Source organism: Triturus cristatus, chromosome 10 (assembly GCF_964204655.1).
Source record: "Triturus cristatus chromosome 10, aTriCri1.1, whole genome shotgun sequence".
Taxonomy (NCBI): Eukaryota; Metazoa; Chordata; class Amphibia; order Caudata; family Salamandridae; genus Triturus; species Triturus cristatus.
The window spans coordinates 490,811,961-490,836,985 of NC_140593.1; the positions used below are offsets into that span (position 1 = coordinate 490,811,961).

A 25,025-nucleotide genomic window follows, 5' to 3' on the forward strand; every position below is an offset into this window, starting at 1 on the left:
GCGGTTCAGGATTTAGAAAATTTCCACTTTAGACTGGCTATCGATCTGCTGCTCGTTTTCATCATTTTAAATCAGTTGGTTTTTAATGTGAAATTTTTTAATTTCTTTTAAAGATATCTGTGTTATATCTAAATAAAGATTATGCAACTTCAAGTGACTTCAACTGTCTCAAAGATTTGTCTCTTCTGAAAGTGATTTGTGGTTTCTTACTGATGGTGGCACCGAGGACAGGGTCATTCCTAACTGTGTTCCAATGCCTGTAAATGATTTTACGAACTTGGGCATGGTATGCATTAAATCCAGTAACTAGTCTGGGGGTGTTGATAGTGGAACACTCTTTAGTAACAACAGGGTTAGCTGTCCCTATGGCTAGAAGTTCTTTACGGGTTTTGGTAGCCACTTTGGATTTTGCTTTAGTGAGGGTTTCTTGGTTGTACCCTCTGTGGGCTAATCTATTACACAGTTCGCCTGTAGCTTCCTCGAAACCAGTGTTGGTACTACAATTACGTTTCATGCGGAGAAGCTCAGCATAAGGTATGCTGGCTTTGAGGGAGCTCGGGTGGAAACTGTGGGCATGGAGTATGGCGTTACCAGCAGTGGGTTTTCTGAAGGTTTTAGATTGAAGTTTGTCTCCTTCTACAAAAAGCTCAAGGTCTAGGAAATGAATGTTCTCTCTGCTCATGCTACAGGTGAAACTTAGGTTTTAGACATTGTTGTTGATCTCTTCCGAGAAAGCAGAGGCGCTCTCTGCAGAACCCTTCCACAATATGAATGTCGTCAATGTACCTGACGTACATCTTCACTTGTTCTGAGAACGCAACATGTTGTTCCACTTTGAGTACCTGCTCCTCCCACCAGCCCATATGCAAATTAGCATAGCTGGGGGCGAAGCAGGTACCCATGGCGGTGCCCTGCAGCTGTTTGTACACCAGGCTATCAAAAATAAAGACATTGTTTTCCAAACACAATTCAGTCATTTGCACAATCATCATAGAGTGCTGGAACATAGACATAGGTCTTTTTCCTAGGAAGTGGTGGAGTGCTTCAAGTCCATCTGTATGTCTGATGCTAGTGTACAGTGAGTTGACATCAAGCGTCATCATCAGAAAATCACTTTCCCATTTCACATCATAAATCTTTCTGAGGAAATCTCCTGTGTCCTTAATATAAGCCGGAAGGTTGCACACAAAAGGTTGTAAGAAATAATCAATGCATCTGGAAGTATTTTCCAGAAGTCCTCCTATGGCGACGATGATGGGTCTTCCTGGGGGTTCCGTTGGATTTTTATGGATCTTGGGGATCAAGTAAAGTTGGGGTAGTACAGGGTAGTCACACTTGAGATATTCAAATTCATGTTTAGAGAGAAGGCCTGTACTTTTCCAGTCATAAAGAGCTTTATGGAATTTTTCTTTTATTCCCACAATAATATTTGGGCTCACACGATTGTAGCAATCCTTGTCATTCAGTTGTTTAAGTGCTTCTTTGTATATAGATATATACACACATACATATTAATTGTTCTGTACAAAAAAGATCACACCAGTGTATCCGCACTCCAAGGTGAGCAAAGTTCATTTATTCACAAATGTACAGCTTGTGATTCCTTGTTCACAGGATATTACTTGTAGCCTTATTGAGTGTTAAATATAATGTCTAAAGTGTATCACTACTTATTCCCTTAGGAATCCTGGGTAATGTAGTTTCTCCCGAATCCAGTGCAATAATATGATAATGTGCTAATAAATAAATCATTAAAAACAAATCAACCTATATGCAAAACAGAATGTAAGGAATTATTTTCAAACAAATGAAATGATATTGGATGTAAACTTTCCGCATGGAGTACCAAAGTGGTAGTTGTTGGTTTTTTTGTGTAAAGTGGTTTGTAATTAGTTGCCCTTAATATGAATTTATGTGTCAAGAAAGACTACACGATGAGTACTGATTGTTTATGTGAACCTCAAACCACAATCATTTTTATTGACAGGAAACATTTCAATTCACAACAATATGATAGCTGTCACTTTCGTTAATATGATTGAAAAAATGTGCAGTAGGAGCATCAAAGTAATTTTTCATGGAACAAGCTATTGAAAGAATCAAAATGAACATTATATGAACTAGCGGGTGATGGACTCTAATATAAAATCTGCATTATTGTTATCAGTTAATGTAATATACTTCATGGATCCAGTGACATGATGTGGATATACAACGAAGATGCGTTATTTATTGGTTTATTCATTGAAATTTAAGTTTGAAAGGAATTAGGACAAATTTGGATATTGTCAATTAAATATTTTGATGGAGTAGTTTTGTTATATATTTAGCGGAATATTTTTGGTATTTATTTAATGCCCTCCCTAGAACCTTTAAAATGCCCTATGGACCCCATCCCCCAGTGCCCTACCTTTAAAATAAAAAAAAATCAAGGGGGGGGGGGGGCCTCCCTGACCCTTTAATAGCACTGTAAACCCATCACCCGGGCCGGCTCACTTGCTGTGTCCCAGGGAGCCTAGGGACACATGTTGGGTCCCATCTGGTGGGAGAACATTCAAATCTCTTGCCAAATAGGAAAAACACAAAGTCTGATCCCAGCAGCTTTAAAAATGCTCCCACCGACTGGGAGCAGACTTCAAATCTGTTTCCCTGCCTGCACAGTTGTGGGCAGGAAAACAGAACAACAGATTGCTCCGGTCTGGAAGAAGCAGCATAAATAGCTGCCATGTCTGGGTGGGAGCAATGCTGGCTGCCGCAGCATACAGGGAGCTGGTTGGGGCCAAGGAGGTACTGGGGCTCCCCCCGCAACTCCCTTGTACTTGATAGGTCTTCCGGGTGGGCACCCACTTATAAATGATGCAGGCCCTGGGGGGTGGGTCCCTGGAGCCAAAATAGGCTCAGGAGGGGGCAACGTGGCCCCACTCCCCTTTAAAACAAAAAGCAAGGTGCCAAGAGATGGGATCCCAAATTTTAAAATTGGAACATCATATCAATGATCCAAATGAAAGTAGAATACCAGCAAAAAGCAAAACCAAGCGTCTAACACCTGATTGGTAAAAAAAAAAGAAAAATCCAGTGTCAAGGAACCAAACATCTCTGCTCTCCCTAAATATCGGAAAACAGATAAGATAGAGCAAATACAGTACAAAAAAACCCCCAAGATTCTAAAGTTCACTCATGCCGTAGCTCCCTACCCATGTTTAAAAGCTTACAGTTGACATGTATCCCTACCCTGCCCTCTACTTCTTTGAGTTTTTTCTTAGGACTCAGGGCTGAGATTGAGTCCTGAGCTACCACCACTTCCTGGATGATGTGCAGCCAATCAGATCTCTCCATGAGATCTGATGTGTCCGTTGCTCCTCTACAGCATGAAATATACATTTTTTTTAGCATTAATTGCTCAAAAGTACTGAACGGATTTACACCACATCACAAAAAGCACTCTTTCTAGAGCAAGATCTAGCTTTCTACCAAATTTAGTGTAAATCTGTTTGGAGGTTTGGGCTGTAGCTTTTTCTATAGTTCCTATGTAAAAATTAATGGGGAAAACGCGTTTTGGGACTCCCATTTTTTCACAGCCCCTTCTTGACGGATCACCCTGAAACTTTTCATGCGCATTGTGGAGATTCATCAAACTGCTCAAGGTTATTAGCAACACAAAAAAAGCATTTCCTATGGAAACACAATCCTATCTACAACCGCCACTGGGTAATATATAACTGCAGTCTCTCCATGTAGTGATTTCTGGCACTCAGCCTTAGTCTGCAAAGTGCACATAGTGATAGTCACATGTGTCAATTATAATTATTATTTTGTGTCAAAGAGGAACACTTGTCGAACTATTGACAGCACCAAAGGAAATTATGTGTTTACAGGTGAGGGGAGACATAACATAAGGAAGTACAGGCAGAAAAATTTAAAATATAGTTATGAAGTGGAAAAAGAATTTCTTAAAGCTCTGGCTTTATTTCAAATGATTTAAGTGGGATGTAAAGGAGGGGTTCTAAATGGGGCTTTCCTTAAACACGTTAACTAAAACATGAGCTTTACCAGCATTTGGGTGCCCTTGCCCCTTTTTGGACACTGGAGCGCTTTATACGAGCACCACAATATGTTACATTATTTACGCATAGAAGATAGCTTTATTTGCTCATAATGTTAGGCAGTAGCATGTGGCTGGATTGGGATTAAATATCGGCCCAGGCACACTAAAAAAAGTGGCCACATTCGCATATTGCCTTTCTGCAAAACACTGCTTTGGCGAAATGTTATTTAAATAAAAATAAAAGGGAGGGGGGGGGGGTTACACTGGTGAAACACACCTGAAAACAAGTGAGGCCCCTTTTGCTCAGGCCCCCTGCCCCCCGCTCACTATGCATACATTAATGAGCCGGCCCTGCAAGAGAAAGGGAGTGACACCTCTGCCGTTGACAAAAAGGAGGTAATGGACGCCCATCTGCCTCCAAAAAGGCCCCTCAGGCACCCACTCTGTCGCTGGAGGCATCGAACAACGCAGAAAACAACGCCAAATCGCCCCTCCCTCCCAGGTGCTCAAAAAAAACAGCCCATAGCTGGAATTCGGATACCGGCTCCTCGGGCATTGCCCGAGTGCCCGAGTGCCCGCGTTACCAATCCGACACAAGTTCAACAGAAACATAAGCCCCCAGGACACTCCGAAATCCACAACGCTTAGTTCTCAAATGTTATAAGGGGCGTGGCTGGAAAGGGAAATCCGGGAGAATCCCAGGTGACGTCTTGCACTTCAAGCGGTCTGATCGGCGCACAGCGGAAAAGCATCGTCACGGCCGTTCCCACTACCCATTGGGTGAAGGCGTGGCGCCTGCATCCGTCTTCTGCCGTTCTTTACCCCGCCAGGTGTGTCTGAGTTGAGATCATCTAACTTGCTCGGAGCACCAAAACAGCATTTCGCCCTCCACCCTCTTTCTTCCCTCAGTGAACCCGGCACCAAGACTTAGAAGCATAAAAGGAGGCTGTTAACTATCCACAAGTTCCCCAACCAGAGGCCCTCCGTGTCGCACACGCCGAACTGCCTGCCCGCCTCTCTCAAGTGACGTCACGACCGCAGCATCACCGAGCTTTCAGCCAATTAAAAGGTCGCGTCTGGCACGCGCAGCGTCTCGGGGCCCTTGACGACGGCCAATGGGGGTAGAGTTGGGGGGCAGAACTTCCGGTGGACTGCAGGAAGTTTGAGAGAGTGTGTGTTATCCTGAGGCCGGATAGCCGAATGGTGGTGGAGAGCGGCTACTGGAGGTGTCAGAGCGCGGGTGGCAGCTGTTCGTTTGGGCAGCGGTGGGTGACACTTAAAGCTGCTCAAACTCTCCGCTCAACCGCGACACCCTTTCCTGTATCGTTTTTGCTGCCCTGCTCCCCGCGTCCGTTGCGCTGTAAGCGGCGCCATTTGAAAGAGGCCAGTTCCATCCTCTTCCCCGCGGCTGTTGGCAGGGACGGCGCCCAGTACTGCGGCAGATAAGGCCGTGGACGGTTGTCTTAAAAAAGGTGAGAGGGCGCTTGCTGCGGGCTTTGTAGAGGTGTTCTGTTGTTTGCAGTAGAGATTGTATGATGCTGTGGCGTAGGCTCTGCTTCCCTTTACGTTTAGAAGGGGTTTTCTCACCCAGGCCAGGAGGATGTTAATGATTTTCTTTTGGGTATTGTCTGGTTTCGCTTTCGTTTACTTAGATTCTGTTTGGCACAGCAACTTTGACAGCTTAATGGATAAGGAATCTTATCGTTGACATTGTTTTTTGTTTACCCATTGAAAGAGTACGCCTGTCTGTGCAGAGCTTGAAAGTAGGTACCTAGACGAGCAGTGGAGTAGAAGGTCTGTCCTGGGGTACGAGTCTTTTGTTGGACCCAAACTGGCGGAGACAGACGCCCAAGAGTTCAGACCCCTACTGCGACTAGGGTCAGAATCTCTTATTAGTTTCGGGAACAGAAATTGGATGAGTGGATTGCGCTGGAGCGTTGTAATAAATGTCAATCAATAACTTGCTTTATTTGTAACGACTGGGTGCTGTTTAGGCACCAGGAAAAAAGGTGGTCTGAACGGTGACTAGTGGTATTTTGTCAGCAGAAGGGCAGAGCCAGTGCAACCCCCAAGATATGTGAAATGTTCAGAGAACTGTCGGATCAGGGCTCGTGGGAGGAGTGCTATAGGCAGCTACTCTCCGTATCGATTGTATTGCGCTTTTTTGTAATGCTGTCACCGCTTAATTTGTACTTTCATACTGACTCTATCTTCTCATCCGAAACTCGCTGGCCAGCCTTATCTGTCCGGATTTATGATTTCTTCTTCTTTTTTTTATTTAACATTTTTTTTTTAATTGGATTTGCTGTCTCACACCCTTAATAGTTGTTAAGAGGATTTATTTCTTGTTTTACTGTGCAAACCAAATTTTAGTATAAAATGAGTGCGGGTGCCTAGTGTCGCTCCTTTTCTAGGCAGGGCAGCCATGCTATGAATTTGAAACCCGGGAGCAAGGGTCAGTGTATACCTTTTGTGTGGAAGTAAGTTGTTTACATGCCCCCATTTGGTCCTTTAGTGATTGGTTTACTGTTTGGTTATCGTTTTTTTTCATTTTTTTTTTTTTTATGAAGGCTGGGGGTGGTGTGTATCACCATTTGAGAAATAGTAACATCTATTATGTTTAGCTGTTAGAAGCATCCGAATGGCGTTATGAAGCGCTATATAAGGTAGAGGTTCATCCATGCTCCCTTTCTTTTTGGCATTGCCTCTATACTTCTTTCTCTTTGTTGTGTTTTTTTATTTATTGATTTATTTAAGACTGGATATTGTTTGAATTTTTCCTGCAGAACATTCGCTCTTTTAGTGTCAAACATGTTATTCAATCGGCCTCCTGTATAAACACTAACGGGAGTGATTGATGGCTGTACATGTTGTATAGATATGTGCATACTTGCGCTCTTCTGGGTGACATCATTCCACGTAATCTCCATGTAAATTGAGTACTATAAAAAATGTGTATTTATTGATCATCTCGCTTGCCATTTTCCCCAAATCGCTCTTGAGATACGGTTTGTCAGACCCCCCCCAGGATATTGCGGCATAGATTTGCAAATTTAGCGGCACAAAAATGGAAATTTAGCGGCATTATTGCGGCACTTTATTTTACTCGGAAACATTCCTTTTCAGCCTTAAATCAATGTAAACTGATTTAGCAGAGCATTCCACTGTGAAATAGTAATGTTTAAAGTGTCCAATCTACACCTCGTGACATGGGGCCCTTTTTAGGTCTCGCCTAGCTATTGCGTTTACGCAATTGCTAGGCGAGACTCTAGTAAGAGGGGCATTTCAAAGTGCTCCCAAAAGTGGATTGCATGGCGAGTACGCGCACAATCACGTGCATCGTGCCGCCATGCAATCCGTTTGGGGAAGCGCTTCAGCCCACTGGTGCACAGCCTCAGCATCATACTTCAAAGGGTCCGCTCCCCCGCCTGGAATGCGCTCCCCCGCCCCGCCACAGCATGCCGAGAGATTGCCCAGATCTGAGTGGGCACGCCAGGATTTAACAGAGCAACATAAATATAAAAGAGCAGCTTCACACTCTGGTGCTGAGCACGGGTCCTTGGGGTCATCTATCTAGAGCCCGTGCGCCTCATTTACTTAAGGCCCCCGTTCTTGGGTTATCACGCACGAGAGGAGCCCTGCTGCCGAGGCGCTCAAAACGCGCCCCCTTGCAATGACACTTCTCCTCAATCAGTCTTCTCCCCCTTACAGTCATTTATTCTTATCTGCCCCTGCCTCCAGTTTTCTCTCTCCTTCTCCCTCCCCCGTTTCTCCGCCCCTCTCAGAAGGGTATGCCTTTCTCTCCATCTTTCTACCCCGTCTCTCCTTTCATTTCATGGCACCGCCATTGCCAGCGTGTTCTCTTCCACCTCTCTTGAACGGCTGCCTCTGGCGCAGCAGCTCCGCGAGTGTTTCTCTTCCCCCCCCCCCCTCTCTTTTCTCACTCCTCCCCTCCCACTTCCTCTTTTCCATTTACTCTCCCCCCCGCCAATCTTCACCACCGCTACCCCCTACCAGTCTGACGGCGAGAGGAGAGACTTGCCGTGAGAAACTGGCCTGAGGGATGCCTGGAAAACCGAGTCAGCACCGTGAGGGGACTGGTTTACTGGGAAGCGCTATATTCAATCAAGTCTTATGTACACGCACATAACAAAATTTTAGGACCTGCCATTTAGAGGCAGACAGAAGGGGAACCGTATATACTCAATGCATTAAATCTCATCACGGCACATTGTAGCAAACGTGAAATAAAATTAAAGGTAATGTAGTAAACGCATAGTAAAAACATGAGAATATCCTTTTATGGTAACGTAAAAAGGAAACCGACTCTGGGTGCGAGGTGAGGGGCGACAGCTCTACATACCTTCCTCCTTAACATTCCCCTGCCACAATACTTAGCTTTTAGTATATACTATTGCACTTCATTGACACAATAACAAAGTGCTGAATAGGGTAGAATGAAAGGCGTGGTACCAGGACACTTGTTTTAGGGGTTTAGATAACAAGGAGGGAGGGGTTCATAGGAAATGTAATGAGAAGCGGTAATACGTAAAAGCTGGCAGTATGGACATGGAGTCTACCCCAGCACGGGACACGGCCTTCCATCCACGAGCGCCCCACTGTTAATGGCTGGCAGGACTGAGTTTAATATGCATCCCGCCATTGTATTTGTTTTTGTTTACTCCTCACGTTAGCAAACCGAGCATAGGTGCCTGCAGTGAGATCAGCGGGTTTGGCATTCGGTGTGGTTTTGTTTTCCCGTTGCGATATCAGGGATTGTGTAGGCGTTGTCAGTGAGATCAGCAGCTCTACAATTGTGTGTGGTTTCTGTTTCAGGTGCCTGCCTCGAGATCAGATGTTTTTTTTTGTGTGTGGAGCTATTGGCATTGTAAATGACAATGCCTTTTATTTATATGTTTTCAAAACCAACACATAGATAAAAGTTTTGTCATTTACAATGCCAGTAGCTCAAACTCTCGCAAATGCGAGACCTATTGCATTGCAAATGCTTGTTCTATGTATGCACCTCTGCCTCCTAAACCCGTCCAGAAATTCCATCTTCTTCCAGGAGTGAGTTGGGGGTGTTTGATGTGGTATGTTGCATCCTTGTGCGCAGCAGAAAGAAAGAGGCCAATCGCGGGGTCTCATGATACCGTATATGCTGCCATTCTGGGCGCCACCTGATGACAACACGCGCGACCCTCATTTGAGGAGAAACGAACGAGGGACTCCTCCACCTTGGCACTTGCACAGGAAGCAACTGACGTCCCACTGCTATTGCAGTGGGCACCTGGCCAGGAGGAAGCTAGGTAGTACTAAAATAACATTTGTTCATAGCTCTCAAATGACCACCGTTGAATGTGTAACCTCCTTTTGCCTATGAATTCAAAGTGAGCATTTGCTTTCTATTTGTTCACCCAGGCAACTTGTATCTGTCCTTGCACGCAATTGTGTGTTACTAATTTTGGGTTATGTTGACTATTACCTGCTATAATTTTTACATGATGATTAATATTTAAAACATAGAGGGCTCTTTAGATAAAGAGTGGTTCTTATCTTGTATCTGATTGACTTTTTTTTTCCATAGCCCTTTTAGCCAAGGCGTTCCCCAATTTTTCTCCTGTTATTTTATAGTAGTTTCATTTTATTTGAGCTTTTTTCATGAAACGTACATATTTTTCTGATATACATTTTTTCTTTCAAATAGTTACTTAAAATATTTGACTATAGCCCAGAAGTATATTGCATATCATTTAACTTTATTCATTCCTGTTGACCAAATCTTCTGACATGCTCACAAATCAAGTCCATGAATGTCCTCACCCATGATAATCTTCAGCCTACAACGATCATCTCCCTCTGCTCATTCATCTAGAGCAGTGATTCTTAATGTAGGGTTCGCAAGGCCTACTCAAGTGGTCTGCAACTGTTTCGCAAAATTAAATATTACAATTAATAAAGTATATACATGTGGGAGGTGGGGGTCTGATAAACAAGCGAGGAGGCTGAATATATTTTCCAAAGACACGTGGTTTATTATCAGGATGTGGCTTATCAGCGTGTACAGCGCGTGTCTCCTCCTGTTCTTCTCCCGATGTACTAAGGGTTGAGCTGGACGGGGAGTCTGAAGTAGATGTTCCCAGGCTCCTCCTCGATCTTGATGGTGTCTCCCGGAGGCTCATAGAAGAGGAGAGAAAGGGAGCCGTCAGTTGCCCTGTTTTAAATGACTTATGGTTTTTCCCAGTCACCATACCGGGGAGTGAAAGAGTAAGAGGGCTTTATTCGTAAGAGATGTGTGTGTATATGTATATATGTGTGTATATATGTGTGTGTGTATATATATATCTATCAAGGGAGTGCTCCACACCTAGGAGTGATGGATATCAAGGGAGTGCTTCAGGGACAACCGCAGAAGACACAAGTGGGTTCGGTGGCAAAATAACGTGTCCTAATAGCCAAAGGTGAATACAGGGTGCAAAGAGAGCAAGAGAACCGCAAAATAACCTCTGGTGCCGATGGACAAAAAAAACTATTGTGCCCAGTCTACTGGTTCTTCTTTACCCGTGTCCTCCGTTAGTGTCGCCTCCCTCCTCCCGCTCACCCTCCCCTTTCTCCCCTGAAACGTGGTGACTCACCGGCTCCGCTGCAACTCTCCTGAGTTGCGGCCGCTCTTCTGCCTCCTCCGGCGGGAACGTAAATAAAAAAGTAATAAAACCATAGAAAAATTTATATCTAAAATCACTATATGTTTTCCAGACCTATTTCAAAGTATTCTATCATACTGGTTTAGCTAAATTTGAGAAGAGTGGCTATGGATACCAAGATGGTCGGCGGTAAGTATCCTCTTTGATATTTTTAACTACTTTAAATAATTTCAAATACTTTAAATTCATTTTTAAATACATATTTAAATAATTTTAAAGTGCAATGTGCAGATTCCAATAAATTAAGGCATACAAATGTGATATATATATATATATATATATATATATATTATGATATAAATAAATATATAAATAATTAAAACAAATATATAGTCTAATATTTAACCCCACTTTAAAGGAATCATTCTAGAGCACTAATAAAATTATTAAACCGCTTTCGATATTCATTCTGGTATTACTTGATTTATTATGTTCTGTTTTGTTATCAGTGATAGTTATCAACTTAGACATGTATGTAAATCCTCTGTAACATTCAACCCTGACGGTGCTTTTGAGTCCAACTGAAGTATATATCTTGTTTCTAGTTTTCTCAGTTTGGTGACCCTGTCTCCTCCTCGTCTGCTGGGCGGTACACAGTCTATAACAAAATATTTAAGGGCTGTGATATCGGAGTTATGTTTCTCTTTAAAGTGTCGTGCCACAGTATATGTGTTATCTTGGTTTGTTATGGCTCGTAGGTGCTGAAGGATGCGTTTATGTACCTGTAACACAGTACTGCCCACATATTGTAGGCCACACGTGCATTGCAACACATACACAGCGAACTCCGTTTTACAAGTTAATAGTTTGTCTATTTTGAATTCTCTATCACTGAAAGGGGTGTTGTACGTATTTTTGATAGTACCATGTGTACATGCCTTGCATGTTTTGCATTTGAAAAATCCCCTTCTCATTTGTAGCCAGCTGCTTCTCTCTAAGATTTCAGGATTTGTCTTAACGATTTTATCCCTGGTTGATGGAGCTCTACTGTAGGTGATGGGGACTTTCTTGGGGACAAGAGAACCTATCACTGGGTCACAAAGTACCATTGCCCAATTTTTGTCAATAATTTTTTTAATTTCTTTATGCTGATTGTTGAATTTAAGAATCATACGGTAGTCTACAGCCCCTTGTGACATCGTATCCCCTTTTGTTTCCTTTGCTTTAATTTTTAAGATCTCATTTCTGCTTTTTATTGCTTTGTCAATTATTATTTCTTGATAACCTCTCTGTAGGAATCTCAGTTTGCTCTCTTTCTGCGCTGCCTCCAAATCATTGTCATTACTACAGATTCTTCGCAGACGTAACATTTCACCGTACGGTATACTATTCACCAGATGTTTTGGATGCATGCTACTTGCGTAAAGTGTTGAATTACCTGCAGTTTTCTTCCTAAACAACCTGGTTTGAATTTTTGTGATTTTCAACGTATACCTGGGTGTCTAAAATTTCCACAGAACTGGAGCTGATTGTGGCCGTGAATTTGAGATTAATATCATTAATGTTGAGGCTCTGTACAAAATCATGGGCTTCATTTTCTGTACCCTGCCAAATTACAAAAAGGTCATCAATGTAACGTCGCCACATTTTAACATTGGTCATCATACTCTGTTTGTGTGTGTCCATGAGAGCCAGCTCCTCCCACTTGCCCATATGCAGGCATGCATAACTAGGAGAGAAGCTGGCTCCCATGGCAACTCCTCTCACCTGTCGCTATAGTTGACTATTGAACATAAATATGTTGTTGTACAGACAGAAAAGAATCATGTCAAGTAGCATATTACTATGACATTTCATAGAAATAGATCTTATAGGTAAGTAATGTCTAATCGCTGCTATCCCATCCGTATGTTCAATACTCGTATACAACGAGGTAACATCCAATGCCATCAACAAATAATTGTCTTGCCACTCAAATTCAGAAATATGTCTTAAAAAATTGCCTGTATCCCGAACATAACTGGGTAGATCTTTAACAAAATCTTGAAGGAAATAATCAATATATCTGGTGGTATGTTCTAATAATCCATCCATAGCCGAGATGATGGGTCTACCAGGGGGATTGTCTCGGTTCTTATGTATTTTAGGGATGAAGCAGATTGAGGGGGTAATTGGATGTTCATTCCTAAGGTATTTATACTCCTCTCCTGTGATTAGGTTCTCCTGTCTCCACCCAGATAATTTCACTATATATATATGTTATCACCCTACACGAACCACCCAATCTCATCGTCCTTTGCGGAGCCGTGCTCGTGGGCGGGGGTCGATTCGCGTTCCTCAAACTGTCTCTCTGACATGGTACACAGTGTTGAAAGACAAAAACTACCCTTCATGTATATCATTTGTCTGCCTTTAGATCCTGAAATGTACAAAACCCCCCCCACTAGGCCCCTGAAAGTAGTCACTGCAACTGCATCCTATACATTAGTTTGCACATCGAAACATATTTTTTATCTCTAATCCCTCATTGTAGTAATTGAAACGGTCTTATGCAGATGTTTTAGTTGTGATTGTCATGTACCTTTTTGTAATACTTGGTCTGCCTCTTAAATGTTCATTTTAAGATTTCTTATTTCTTCCACTGTTCTTCTATCTGGTAAAATATCGTGTAGGTGCACCTCAAACGCTTTGCTTTTGCTCCAAAAAAGAAATGTTAGCTGTCTCCACATTTTTGCCAATTAGTAGTTCGATTTCATTTGATATACATTTATGGGATGTAGCTGCACTAGGCAGTTATCTATTTATCTTTTTCTGTTGCTCTTGAATCTTAATCATTAACATCAAAGTCCAGTAAATGGCATATGCAGATGACTTTAGTTATTCTTTCCTTCACACAGATCGGCCTGCAAGCTCAACTGACCAGGGTGCACGACCTCAATACTGACAACATGCAGTTTTATATCGGCAAAACAAAGGTTATATCGTTTAGATGTCAATATCCGAATTATATCTGAAGTGTAGGCCCTAACGAAATTAAGCATGTGGCAAACTATACCTAAGTGCCCTAATAGACAATAAATTAAGCTGAAAGTCTCATCTGACTTACTTGTCGTACAAAGTTTATGTAATTGTGAGATCGATAAAAAGATTTGCATTAAAACATGGAGAGGGGCTATGGGACTAACATTAAACTGCCAGTGCTAAATCCAACCAAGAATGGGTGTGGCTCTAATCAGTAAGGCTGAGCCCCTTAGTATAAAGAACAAACTGTCTGCCAATACTGAAAATAAATTTCAATTAATAATGAGAAACGCGGGAGAACTCCATCAAACCACCCCAGCACTAATTAATAGTATTTATTAGAAGAGCATCTTTTTTGTTCATTTTGAATCTTTATCCATAATTATTTTGGACACATATATACAAAAACACCACGCAAGAGTTTTTACAAAAACACAATACAAAAGAATTAAAGACAATGACTAGCCACCAATCTGGCATATCTCATCATTAACATACATACTTGATCATACATACACCACTCCTCATTCATAAAACACATACTCGCATGTCCACTCCTTGGTTCCCTGTATTTTCAATTTAAAGGACCAAGGACCTAAACCAAACAAGGAAATGATTGACCAACTTATTTATATGTGCATAAATCCTACTGATGGTAATTAATTTTATAATTAATCAAAAGTTGTTTTGAAATGCACAACAAAAGCCAAATTTAAACCATTGTTTGGTATATCAGAAAAAGAGGGTCTACGTGTTTCAAACCCACAGTTTTTTTGTGGGGGTTCTCTTCAGGACCAAGACACTGTGGGGTGACAAAAAAGAAAGAAGATTTTACTTTAAAATGACTGAACGACCCTAGAGCGCAACACCATTACTCAAGAGCCTCAAGAAAATGTTCAAAGAAAAAAATCTTACCAATTAAACGCTCACCAATGAGTATAATTTCAAAACTCTCTGATGGAGAACCACTACAAAAGAAAAACAAATCCAAATAAAAATGAATGAAAAAGAAAAATCTGTCAGCACTTTACTCAGTTTTAGTCATTGGGTTACAGTGAGAATAAAACTCCAGACTACGACTTACTATGTTGATGACAGGGAAATTCGTGGTATGGATCGAGGCGTCCGCCTCTGTGGACTTGTCTTCTCGTTTTAGTTAGGCCATTTTTATGCAAGCCCGAAGCTGGAATAAAAGGCAAAGGCGTCTAAAAAAATACATGTGGATACAGATTTTATACAAAGCATAAGTCTCCAGTTAAGCAGCGACATACCTGCCGTATGCTTTTAAAGAGTTAGAGAGTCTCTGTGTATAACCCAGCGATCGGGAAGGATTCTTCAAAATAGCGCCATATCTGAAACAGAAAGGAGAAGAACCGGCATAATTTAAATGAAAGATTGAAAGAGAACCTAGCAAAGTGTCGTCCGCGTTAGACGCTGCTTACCTACTCCGTGGCAGCTGCAATATTCTTTACGAAAAAACGTCTCGACAAGCAGCGTGTACTTTCATTGCATCTCCAACAACACTTCCGTATATTGTCCGTTAAGAATTCTGGGAAAATTCAGGTTGATGGGAAATGTAGTTTGCAACAAAATCGAAGTACCAGAAACTGATCGCACAATTTAATAGATAGCTACATAAGGAAGGGTGTGCCAGCACATCCAAAAAGCTCCATGGCGGCTGCAATGTTTTTACAGAAACACACCTCTAGAGCCAACATGTACTTTCATCAAATTTCCTACTGGGACGTCCGTATAATTTCCGCTAGGAATTCTGGGGAAACTCCGATTCTGGGAAATGTAGTTTGCAGCTAGATTGGAGTATGAGTAACTGATCGCACAGTGAAATAGATGGCTAAATGGAAGCAGGATGGAAAAATAAATGTATCGGCCTATACAAAATGCTCCGAAAGATGTCTCCTTACAATTTGTATATTTCTGATAATTCATTCAAACCTGTGATTGCAGTATTAAATTTGGCAATAAGCATTGCTTCTCGTTGGGATAATTTTAATTCTAAATCACCTCCTCTAGGGTCACGTTCAACGTTTGAAATAACCGTCCAGTACAGATCTTTCTGTGTGTGCTTTTTTTATTCCAATGATTGACAAGCGGCGCAGTCTCAACCTTCTCCCTAATTCGAGACTTATGTTGAGTTATGTCGGACCTCTTGATTTGTTTTGCCTATGTACAACATAGCACATGGACATACAATCCCGTAAATTACATACTTAGTCTTGCAATTTGAGAAAGTATCATGCTTCCAGTGAATTCCTTTGTGGGAGAACAATGCTTCTGCAATAGTTTGATCACAGAACATACATGTGCCGCATTTGTGGTGTCCTGTTACAGGTGTTAAACCCATCTTTTGTCTTAATGTTAGTTCAAGGTTTTTTTTGGCTGCTGCCCTAACTATATGATTAAATACAGTTCTTTCTTTTTTTAAAGTGAATAGAGGTGTACTCAAGGGCTGGATCAAGGTTCTCTACTGTAGGAGAGTAGGGTCTGCTATCCTATGGTCACCCCAAATTTTTGCTTCACTGGTTTTTGACATATTGAGGCTGTGGGCCTGCTAATCAGACCCGCAGCCTGCTGTTCTCTCTACTAAATTGACACTATGCACTTTAGGTGCATAACCAATTGGAACTGGATCACCCTGTGAGCCCCTGTACCAGTATACACTAGGTACCCAGGGCATTGGTGTATCTAAGGCCTACCAGGGGCTGAAGCATGTATTGTGCCACCCTTGGCCTGGCCTAGCAATTTGACACAACTGGCTGATCACTCAGCTGGAGTAAGTTGGTGTATCCACCTCTTACTTAGGTGTAGTATACCTATACCTAACCTTAAATGGGACACATGTTAACCTATAAGTCACTCCTATGGCAGGCCTTAACAATCCTGAAGGCAGAGTGCTTGGTTTCATGTGAGATGGTGCTCTGGCATGAGCTGAGCCTGTCTGCAGTGGTCGGAACTACTTCCTTCTACCGTTTCCAGATATCGCCATACCATATACTCTTAAGTGCATTATGAACCTCGCGGTTAAATGCTATCTTTGGTTTGGCTTTATCAAAACATGTCGAGTAAGGTGTCATACGAATTGGAATACTAACCCCTCGCCAATTCTGGCGACGGGGTTAGCATTCCACCCTTCTAGAGGGACACGACATGTACAGAACCTGAAACCCGGGTAAAATCAGACCTAGCCTCAGCTCCACAAAATGGACGCTGCCACCACCGACACAAGTCTGCCCTCCTGCTGCTGGGAGTCCTTCCAGCTTGGGAGACGTGGACAAAGGGTTTCCTGCCAGGGGAGGTGCGAGCACCACCCCAGACAGGATTTTGTGTATTGGTCAGGTAGAGCTTGAAAGAAACCAGACATGCCTGAGGCTCACAAGGAGCCTCGGTGCATATGCCAGTTCAAACCGGTCCTGGGGCACACCAGCCCCAGACTTGGGGCGAGCTGGACAAAGGATTGCGGGTGTAACCACCCCCCTTCCTGGTCCCACCCTTAGGGAGGGACCTAGCAGGTAGTCCGGCCCCTAGAATCCGCTTAAAGGTAGGAGCTGTGTCCTAAGACTTCAGACATCCTGGAATCAACTTGAAACTAAGAAGAAGACGGGAACTTCGACGTTCTGCTGCACAGAAGACTGAAGGAAATCTCCCCTATGGTCAGGGAGTGACCATCTTGCTAACGCAAGCACCATCCAGCAAATCGATGTTTGCTTTGCCGCCGCCTCCCGCCCGAGCCCAGAGACCGACAAGAACTGGACCTCCAGACCTCTCACCGCCCGATCCACAGTCCCTGCAAAGAAGGAACCCGTGGAGGCACCGAGACATGTGGAGCCAGCCATCTTGGAAGACACTCGACAAGCTGCAAGCGCGACAACAGAGGCTCCCTCCGAGTCTGTGCTTTGGGTCCTCAGAAGCCCAACATCCGAGCAGCATCTGCACCAAAGGTGAGCCCTCCAGCATCTCCACGATCTGCGTGGGGCCCCTCTGCACTTTGCGACTAGACGCGCCTGCCCGGTCCCTGGCCCGTTGGCTAGTGGCCATCTTGGCGAACCTTTTTGAAAACTACTACGCTGTTCTGGTTGCTCCAGACTGGCCCCTGCTTCCCTCCAAAGGAGCAGCCCCTCTGACCTTGCTGGTCAGAGCTAACGGCTTTCTTCGATTCCTATGACTCCTGCTTTTGCCAAGGCTTGTTTGCTTCTTCTGAGTCGCCGACACCGCCGACAGCGAGAGCCTGCGTGGGACAGCTCGTGAACCGACTCCTGGACGTCGTCGACCTTCAGGGACCACGTGGCTGCAGACAAGCTACACCTCTTCACCTGTTTGCACCCGACATCGCCTGGTACCTACCTGGTGCCACGCCGGTCACTGGCTAGTGACGGTGAACACTGTCCCCTCTGCTTACAGGTCTTCTACACTTCCGATCCATCCTTGGATCCACCGCATCTCTTCTGGACCGACCGCCTGCAGCATCTTTGTCGTCAGGCTCCATTGAACAGATAGACGAAACCCGACGCACTTCGAGCCCTATGCACCCGCTTCCTGTGGGTGAGGTAAAGCTGGCACTCCGGTGCACACGTGTAGAGTAACATCTCTAATGTCTAGGTTTGAAGTCTTGATTTCGTAGTCCAACCAGAAGACCCTTCTAGCAGTAACTTTTGAACTTTTACGCACCCATTGAAAACCTATGGGAGCCCGCGTGTAACTTTCCTCACTGCACACGCGACCCGTGGACCTCCTGGTCACTAACTAAAGTTAGCTCCTTGTAGGCCCAGCGATTCTAGAGGCCCTAGGCCTTTTCCCTTTCCTGTTCGTGGTACTTATACCACTATTTTAGTATATGGTTTGAGCGGCCACCAGGGCCTATCCATATAAAGTGCAACTTCTGTATATTGTGATACTTTCTTGTTTAACGATTTGTGCTCCTGTGCTCATAAAGAGTCTAGGGGATACTTTGAGTAATAAATACATATATATTTTGAATATATATCTGTGTGGTGTCCTTTCATTGGTATAAAGGGGGGGTTACATATGGTAAAACAGCTTGCTTTACATGCCTAAACGAGTTTAGCCTGAAAGACTGCTTAGCCTACGCTACCACTAGGGCAGCTGGTCCGAAAAGGTTGACTTACAACCACACCATAAGGGTTGCTTGGCATGGTACAGGGTGGTCACTTTAATTAGTGAACATCATATACCAGGCCAACTTCTCACATCTACCAAATGCCAGTTCTGATTGATAACTTTTTTAAGTTGATTAGAATTCGGGCAAAAGGTAGTGACAAATACTTGTCGTTGTGTAGAGGATTTTTCTTTTTTGTTCAACAATGTTTCTGTGGGAGTCCACCGGGCTCTCTTCATAGCTGACCTCACCAATTTATTTGGGTAACCTCTATCTCGTAATTTTTCAACAAGGTTATTAGCATGTATAGTATATTCGTCCTTGTAAAAACAATTACGCCGAATCCTTAAAAACTGTCCATAAGGCAAGTTCTCTTTTAGACTTCTAGAATGGTTACTCGAAAACAACAAGCCCTTGTTTCTATCAGAAGGTTTTTTTATATAATGTAGTTACTAGGCCACCTTCGGCTGGATAGACTTCAACATCAAGGAAAGGTATCTTTTGAGATGAATAATTGATGCTAAATTTGATGTCTAGTGATCTTTGGGGAGCCAATCAAAGAACTGCATTAATTGTAAAACATTTCCTGACCATGCCAGGAAAATATCGTCAATAAACCGCATCCAAGTTTTTATGAATTGCTTGAACGGATTTTTGTTGTATATTAAATTATCCTCATACATTGACATGTACAGAACCGCTAGTTCTGGAGCGAAGGGACAGCCCATCGCTACACCTTTTATCTGATAGAAGAACTCACTTCTAAAGGTAAAGTTTTGCTTGAGGGCAAACCTTGCGAGTTCAACAATGAATTCTGTAGGAACTCTCACCGGTTTCGATCTTTTTTCCAGAAAATGTGATAGGACAGCCAACGCTTTATCCCGTGGGATTTGAGTATATAATGAAGTGACATCAAGTGTCACCATTATATCTTTTGTTAATTTCGAATGTGACATTATCAAGTTTATTGATAAAGTCTGTGGTATCCTGGAGGTATGATGGAACCTCTACCATAAATGGCTTCAAAAAATGATCCACATACTTTGAAATAGTCTCTGGTTGCGATTCCTTGAATGAGCCAATCGGCCTACCTGGCGGACCAGTCCCATTCTTATGGACTTAAGGTAAAACATAAAAAAACTGGAATTCTAGGATGCTTGTTTTGTAAGTAATTGTACTCTTTAGGGCCTAGAAACCCTTGCTCAAAACCTTTTTTAAGAATGGCAAAAAGATTCCCTTGAAGTTCAACCGTGGGAACCTTAGGAATTCGTTTGTAACAGGCCGGATCATTTAGTTGTTTGAGCTCCTCTGCTGTGTATTCTGGGGTCCCCCAGACCACTATAGAGCCCCCCTTGTCCGCCTGTTTTATGGTAACGGATGAATCCTTTTTCAGTGAGACTATAGCGTCTCGTTGTGCCTTTGTGATGTTATGTTTTACATATTTGGTCCTCTTTTCCATATTCGTGATTGCAGAAAGAATAGTTCTCTCAAACTAAACTACTTCCTTCGGTATCTTATTCGCAGGAGGGCAGAAGTTGGATTTTTTGCTTAACCCGGTCACTTCATTAAAGGTAGTCAAATCATTACCAGAGAAGCATTTTGAGACGAATTTTACGGCAAAATTCAATTGTTTCAGTTTTCATCTTTATGAAATCATTATTTCTTGTGGGAACAAAAGTAAGGCCTTTTTCAAGAATACTTTCTTCTGCCTTAGTAAGCACACGTCCAGATAGATGGAATCAATTTTTGTAATGTTGTCTCCTGGTGGTCATTTCCCAAGGCTGGTTGTTGAATCGATTCGTCCTCTTGATTTTTGCCCCCATGGAGCTTTTTGGATGTGCTGGCACACCCTTCCTTAGGTAGCTATCTATTACATTGCGCGATCAGTTCCTGGTACTTCGATTTTGTTGCAAACTACATTTCCCATCATCCTGAATTTACCCAGAATTCCTAAAGGACAATATACGGAAGTGCCGTTGGAGATGCAATGAAAGTACACGCTGCTTGTCGAGACGTTTTTTCGTAAAGAATATTGCAGCTGCCACGGAGTTGGTAAGCAGCGTCTAACGCGGACAAGACTTTGCTAGGTTCTCTTTCAATCTTTCATTTATATTAAGCCGGTCCTTCGCCTTTCTGTTTCAGATATTGTGCTATTTAGAAGAATCCTTCCCGATCACCGGGTTATACACAGAGACTCTCTAACTCTTTAAATGCATACGGCAGGTATGTCGCCGCTTAACTGGAGACTTATGCTTTGTATAAAATCTGTCTCCACATGTATTTTTAAGACGCCTTTGCCTTTTATTCAGCTTTGGGCTTGCATAAAAATGGCCTAACTAAAACGAGAAGACAAGTCAACAGAGGCTGACGCCTCGATCCATACCACGAATTTCCCTGTCATCAACATAGTAAGTCGTAGTCTGGAGTTTTATTCTCACTGTAACCCAATGACTAAAACTGAGTAAAGTGCTGACAGATTTTTCTTTTTCATTCATTTTTATTTGGATTTGTTTTTCTTTTGTAGTGGTTCTCCATCAGAGTTTTGAAATTATACTCATTGGTGAGCGTTTAATTGGTAAGATTTTTACTTTGAACTTTTTCTTGAGGCTCTTGAGTAATGGTGTTGCGCTCTAGGGTCGTTCAGTCATTTTAAAGTAAAATCTTCTTTCTTTTTCGTCACCCCACAGTGTCTTGGTCCTGAAGAGACCCCCCCCCCCCAAAAAAAAACCAGTGGGTTCGAAACGCGTAGACCACCTTTTTCTGATATACCTAACAATGGTTTAAATTTGGCTTTAGTTGTGCATTTCAAAACAACTTTTGATAAATTATAAAATTAATTACCATCAGTAGGATTTATGCACATCTAAATAAGTTGGTCAATCATTTCCTTGTTTGGTTTAGGTCCTTGCTCCATTAAATTGAAACTACAGGGAACCAAGGAGTGGACATGTGAGTGTGTGTTTAATGAATGAGGAGTGGTGTATGTATGATCAAGTATGTATACAAAAATCCGATTGGCCGCACTCTGCTGACGAGAGGCAACTACCTCGAAACACGTGTCCAGGGATGGCTAACGCGACACTTATTTTCATTTTAAACTCTTGGCTTAGGCGTACCCGCCGACGCTACTTCATGGACCACAATTCTTTGAGATAACACGCTGGTAGGACTAGCAGAGTGCGGCCAATCGGATTTATGATCAAGTATGTATGTTAATGATGAGATATGCCAAATTGGTGGTTAGTCATTCTTTAATTCTTTTGTATTGTGTTTTTGTAAAACTTGCGTGGTGTTTTTGTATATATGTGTCCAAAATAATTATGGATAAAAATTCAAATGAACAAAAAAAGATGCTCTTCTAATAAATACTATTAATTAGTGCCGGCGTGGTTTGATTGAGTTTTCCCGTGTTTTTCTCATTATTAATTGAAATTGATTATCAGTATTGGTAGACAGTTGGTTCTTAGTGCTAAATCCAAGGCATGATTTATGATTCAGTGTGCTTGACCTAGGACATAAAAAAAAAAAAAAAAAAAAAAAAAAAGTGAATTCTATATTGGATTTTGAATGACATCAGAAAATAATTTTTCGGAGTTGAAAGTCATTTTTTCGTTTTAGACTTTTTCTTTTGGTTGCCAAGTTGAGACTATGGAAAACTCCCCCTAGTCACATGTGTGTGTCTGTTTTGTAATTTGGAGCATGAAAGTTTTGAATATATTTTTTCCTGAATACCCGCACTACTGAATCTCCGCGGGAAATAACCAAAACTGCTTTTTTTGCACACACGTTTTAAGCACGATAGTGTATAATTCTATTTATGTTAGGGGCAGTACATCAAAATGTGTTGGTCACCTAACAAAATAATTGACTTTGGTAATTAAGCGGTGTGAAAGCACATCCACGGGGAGATAAATGGTGCTTTATTTTGTTTATTTTTTTAACAATGTAGGTATGTATTTTTAGGTCTGGCCTCACCCAGTGCATGCGCTGGTCTGGCGAGACTTTTTGTGAGGGCTCAAAAAATGCTACCATGGCCAGCCTAGAGCTACAGTGCATGTGCGCGAGCGCGCGCTTATGAGCAGAGGCTGGCAAACCCCGGCATGCTCATTAAGCGCCCGCGATAACTTTCGCGGCACCCCTTTGATGTTCTCGTTCAAAGAACATCAAAGAACATGTTGTTGTGTTAATGCTTTGCTGCGCCCGTTTGACTTACAACGTGCTTTCTCCTTCCACAAACTCGATGTTTGTGTTCCTTTATTTTGAGATGCTTTCAGTATTACTGTCTCACACACACACACCCAACCACACACGCACACCCAACCACACACGCACACCCAACCACACACACACATCCAACCACACACACACATCCAACCACACACACACATCCAACCACACACACACATCCAACCACACACACACATCCAACCACACACACACACCCAACCACACACACACACCCAACCACACACACACACCCAACCACACACACACACCCAACCACACACACCACACCCAACCACACACACACCCAACCACACACACACCCAACCACACACACACCCAACCACACACACACACCCAACCACACACACACACCCAACCACACACACACACACCCAACCACACACACACACACCCAACCACACACACACACACACCCAACCACACACACACACCCAACCACACACACACACACACACACAACCACACACACACACACACACCCAACCACACACACACACACCCAACCACACACACACACACCCACACACACACACCCAACCACACACACACACCCAACCACACACACACACCCAACCACACACACACACCCAACCACACACACACACCCAACCACACACACACACACACCCAACCACACACACACACACACCCACACACACACACCCAACCACACACACACACCCAACCACACACACACACCCAACCACACACACACCCAACCCCACACACACCCAACCCCACACACACCCAACCACACACACACCCAACCACACACACACACCCAACCACACACACACACCCAACCACACACACACACCCAACCACACACACACACACCCAACCACACACACACACACACCCAACCACACACACACACACCCAACCACACACACACACACCCAACCACACACACACACCCAACCAGACACACACACACACACCCAACCAGACACACACACACACACCCAACCACACACACACACACACCCAACCACACACACACACACCCAACCACACACACACACAACCACACACACACACAACCACACACACACCCAACCACACACACACACACACCCAACCACACACACACACACACCCAACCACACACACACACACACCCAACCACACACACACACACACCCAACCACACACACACACCCAACCACACACACACACCCAACCACACACACACCCAACCACACACACACACACCCACACACACACACACACACCCAACCACACACACACCCAACCACACACACACACCCAACCACACACACACACACACCCAACCACACACACCCAACCACACACACGCACAACCACACACCCGCACCCAACCACACACACCCGCACCCAACCACACACACCCGCACCCAACCACACACACCCGCACCCAACCACACACACCCGCACCCAACCACACACACCCGCACCCAACCACACACACCCGCACCCAACCACACACACCCGCACCCAACCACACACACCCGCACCCAACCACACACACCCGCACCCAACCACACACACCCGCACCCAACCACACACACCCGCACCCAACCACACACACCCGCACCCAACCACACACACCCGCACCCAACCACACACACACGCACCCAACCACACACACACGCACCCAACCACACACACACGCAACCACACACGCAACCACACACGCACCCAACCACACACGCACCCAACCACACACGCACCCAACCACACACGCACCCAACCACACACACGCACCCAACCACACACACGCACCCAACCACACACACGCACACACGCACACACACGCACACACGCACACACACCCAACCACACACACACCCAACCACACACACACCCGCACCCAACCACACACACACCCGCACCCAACCACACACACACCCGCACCCAACCACACACACCTGCACCCAACCACACACACCTG

At 43.7% G+C, this 25,025-nt stretch overlaps 1 protein-coding gene across 1 annotated transcript in view; it reads left to right on the forward strand.

Moving 5' to 3' along the window:
- The first annotated feature begins 4,821 nt into the window (after window positions 1-4,821).
- The window catches only part of LARP4B (La ribonucleoprotein 4B), an 843,857-nt gene continuing 823,653 nt past the window's right edge, over window positions 4,822-25,025 (forward strand). Inside the window, exon 1 of the mRNA XM_085631918.1 lies at window positions 4,822-5,517. The gene's annotated coding sequence lies outside the window, so the exon portion shown is untranslated. The remainder of the gene's footprint in view (window positions 5,518-25,025) is intronic.